The 4,493-nt window shown below is 33.5% G+C and overlaps 1 long non-coding RNA gene across 2 annotated transcripts; it reads right to left on the reverse strand.

Annotated features, from left to right (window-relative positions):
• Positions 1-289: 289 nt before the first annotated feature.
• Positions 290-2,706, reverse strand: LOC111893150 (uncharacterized). 2 transcript variants are annotated; one of them, XR_002850809.3, is made up of 3 exons: positions 928-2,577; positions 766-841; positions 290-486 (listed from the first exon to the last, which is right to left on the reverse strand). It is a non-coding gene; the product is annotated as an uncharacterized LOC111893150 (long non-coding RNA). The 2 variants fall into 2 exon arrangements; XR_002850808.3 differs by having other exon boundaries at positions 766-2,706.
• Between the last annotated feature and the right edge of the window lie 1,787 nt (positions 2,707-4,493).

Here is a 4,493-nt window from a genome sequence, read left to right on the forward strand (position 1 = left end):
TTAAAATTGAGAATTAATATGTTAATAAATGACATGCATTAATTAAGAAGACTAATAGGGTGACACATGTCAAAAGTAGAATAAAATATGTATTTATTAAAAGGCCTAATAAGATGACACATGTCAAAAGGAGATTAAAATTATTCTTTTATTAGAATAGGAAGATTTTGTTTGAATATCCACAAAGGGTATTCTATACATTTTAGATTTTAGAGTTTAAGATAATATGATTTTTTTTAGGTTTATTCATAACTAAACATTAATTTATCTTATTTAGTTGAAACTAGTGTAGGTGCCCATGCTTTGCATGGGTTAGATATGAATTGCATAGAAAAAACATACAAAACAATTTTAATACAAAAAAATGAAATAGACTCAAAGAAAGTAAAATGCCTTATATTCATCCATTGTCTGCGAAGCATATAAGATCAACTGTTCATTGCCTAATGCGATAACCGATTGTAGGTTGACTGAAGATGAGATAACCTGCAAAATTCCGACTACAGATTATAAATGTTTGAAAAGCACAAGAGCAATTAGCAACTGATGTTGATTTCAAAATATTCTACCTTTATCACTTGCCTCATTAATTATAAAAATAATCATGATTTTTTTAGCATGACAGGTTTTATGAGAAAAAATAAGGGCTATAGGTAAAGGGTAAAACGGTCATTTTGTCTCATTCAGATTGTTTTATCATGTTCAACAATGAGTGACCGTTTTTCACAGATAATTACATGAAAGGGATAAAAAGGAAGTTGGAACCTGCAAAAAGCTTGTAGACCACGTATTCTTCCAATTTCAATCCTTCAACTCCTTAACAAAAAGACTTGTGTATACTCTATAAACGGAAGAAAAAAAAATGTCAAGCGACCCTGATTTTCAGGGCGATTGGAATTAACAATTTCATTAGCTATCATCTGTTACATTTGTCGAAGAACTGGGGTTTGATGAGTCTTTTTTTCTTTGAAAATGTTGATGTTAGTTCATCTAAGACAGCAACATGTTCTATAGATATCATGTTGTGCCATCGATCTAAGTTTTGGTACTTTTTTTCACTTCATTCGATTTTCCATCTCTTACTAGCCCCTGCAGACATTTAGAACAAAAATGGATTCATTTTATTTCTTCTACAACAAAAAATTGAAAGCATTAGGGCATAAGTAATGAGATTTAGCTGCAAGATATGATTAGATAGCAATATCTGCAACTGATAAACAATGACCAACTAAGAAGGTTCCCCGGTTCCTCTTCAAGAGTCCTTTTTTCTGACAAAACCCAACAGCTCCAAAACATATTGATGGAGATGATACCCTTATAAAATGAATTGGTCAAAACACCCTCTTCTGCATTCATCACCTATTATACCATTAGTTTGTTCAAATGTTTGATGTATAAAGCAACCTGGAATCAAACTTATCAAAACAGAGTTCAAAAAAGCAACAGCTTTTACCATGATACCAAAGTTCCACATAAACCAAAAAAATTGAACACCATTGTAAAATAAATCCACATCCAGCAATCCCCTAAACCTGAACTAATATTATTATATCATACTTTTTAGTCTTAAAACACATAAAAGCCACTATATTTCAGTTTCTAGTCATTTACAGCCACCCAAGCTTAACGATTTTTTCTATGCCAACTACTTTGGTTGGCAGTTAAAGTGGTGTCGTCACAATAGAAAATTTTATCAAAACAAAACTTAGTGGTTTTAGTGTCAAGAAAGAACAGGAGTAATTAGAAAGAAACCAAAATCGAAAATAGAAGTTTGATATACCAAATAACATAAGGTCAGAAGGGATTTGTAATACATACTAATAAGATACAAAAACACCCATCTGTGCAAATTTATTTAGTGTGAATAGGGAAGATTTGAAATTGGAAGAACTTACTTACCAGAAGAAATTGAAAAATATGATAAAGTTTGTTGAGCATCAGCGCTAGCAGTGCCCCTTTCTTCTCATAGAACATTTATTGAGGCAATGAGGGAATATATATGCAGTGACTTCCAACAATTTTAGTTTTAGATGTATTTGCTGAATCTAATCTTAAGTTGAATCAAACTCGAAATACAGAAAAACAAATAAGGATCATGAGAAAAGTGGTTAGAACATGATGGAGGACATAAGGTTGAAATTCGTTGGTCCCAAATTGGCTTATTTGGGTCATCAAAACAAATACCTTGAAACAGTATCCGAAGAGGGCAAATCAAAACCCTAGCAAAAGCACCATGTACAGAGTCGATCGGCGTTGTCGATGCCGGCTTCTTCCGCTGAAGAGAATGCAGCTCATCGATGGGTTGTGCCATCACCATCCGTCGGCGCAGTGTCATCATGACAAATCACAGTCTGTCTCTTCTGCGTTTGTATCTTCAACAGTACGTTCCTACGACTGCTACTTTTTCCGGTGGGTATGGTCGCATTTTTTTTTCCGTTCGAGGCCATGCCGATCGATCAAGCTCTAAAGAAAGATGAAAAGGGCTTTGAGAGAATACAAGTATTTGAGGCGGTGGGTCGATGGAGGATTAAAGTAATCCTGGTCGGTGGGGAAGATAATTTAAGCAAACCGATGAAGAAAGAGCGGTGGAGGAAAACAGTAAAAAACAAAAAAACGGTAAAAAAAGACGTAAAAACCAATTACCACATGCACTGTTCATAAGAACTTTGTGCTTTAATTAGTATATAAAATAGGAAACATACTTTTTTAGAGAAGAGTTTTATATTTGTTTGGTTAAGAGGTATGATCATTCCATCTCCACTAGAAAAATATTGTCACATCTATATTTTGTCATTTTCACTATATATTTACTACCACAGCACTACTCTTTGGAAATGGTTACCACTTCATATTATTTATATTTATATTTTTTATTTTTTTTACTAATAGAAAAACATAATTTTAAACTTAAATAAACATTTTACTAATAAAAAAATTACATGAAATATTAAAACTTGGGAATTTAATTCTACATTAGAAATTGAAAATATATAAAAATTAAAACTTCCATTACTAAATAACCTAAACATAGAAATTAAACTAGCAAATAGAAAATAATAATCTCCGTCATCGTCGTTCTTGTCCTCATCGTCATCGTTATTGTTCTCGTCCCCATCGTTATCGTCTACGTTCTCATCGTGTGTGTCCTTGTCATCCTTCTCAATATTCTTATTGTGTTGTTCAAATTGCCTTTTCCATATGTGATCAGTCAAATCGTTATGTAGATTGTGATGTGTTTCACTGTTTTGTAATGCTAAAAGTCTTGTGAAGTATGTTGGGTTGCCGACTTGTTCCAGTGTAGGTGTATTAAGTATATCATTCAGATTATACGTACAAATAGCCCGATTATCTTCTTTTATTATCATGTTATGTAAAATAACACAAGCAGTCAACACCTTCATTAATTTTTCCATATCCCATGATCGTGTCGGTTGTTTGATTATGTGTCACTTTTGTTTGAGGGTTCCAAACCCCCGTACTATATCCTTCCTTGCCGATTCATGTGCTAACTTGAATAATTTTCATTTTTTATCGGTTGGATATGAGTATGACTTGACAAATGTAACGTGCTCTAGATATATCTCATCTGCAAGGTAATACCCTATATTATATTCATGTACATTAACAACGTATGACATGTTTGGAGCTTTACCCTACAAAATGTCGTTAAATAGCGGAGATGCTCTAAGCATATTTAGGTTGTTGTTTGACCTCACTATACCAAAGAACGCATGTCAAAGCCATAATTCATGTGAAAAAACTGCTTCAAGTATAATTATCGGCACGCCATGATCACCTCGCGTGAATTGACCTCGACATGCAGTGGGAAATTTGTCCACTCCCAGTGTGTACAATCAATGCTACCAAGCATTCCTGGAAAACCGTGTTTACCTTGATGTGCAACATACAATTGTTCGACATCACTTCTAGTCGGCTTTCACAAGTATATGTCACCGTAAAGCTGTATAACATACTCACAAAAAAGATATGTACATTCTCGACTAGTCCTCTCAGACCTTTTCAAATACTCATCTGATACGTCGGCGGCTATGTTGTATGCAAATTGTCAAAGAGCGGATTTTTATATTGAAGTAAAACCACATTTACCTCTAGCTTCTCATCTCAATTGAAAAAACTCATAGTTATTTACCAAATCGCTAGCTATACGTAAGAATAAATTTCAATTAATAAAAAAATGGTCTTCGAATTTCGATAGGTCGTATAAACTATCAAGGGAAAAGTAAGCACGTACCAAAAGTTCGTTTGTCGCGACATGATCCCAGTTGATCGAAGTTTTATGCCTATTTCGACATTTGAACTTTCGGCTCTCTGTCGCAACATGTTGCTTGCCGTTGAAAACAATGTGTGAACAAACAAATCCTCATCATCGGATGAAGAAGAAGAAATTAAAGACAAAAAATTATTCATATTAGAAGAGTATGTTTGTAGTATGAAAAAATATGTATAAGTGTTGGTATTTAAACGTAAATGTT

The sequence above is a fragment of the Lactuca sativa genome, chromosome 8 (genome assembly GCF_002870075.4).
Source record: "Lactuca sativa cultivar Salinas chromosome 8, Lsat_Salinas_v11, whole genome shotgun sequence".
Taxonomy (NCBI): Eukaryota; Viridiplantae; Streptophyta; class Magnoliopsida; order Asterales; family Asteraceae; genus Lactuca; species Lactuca sativa.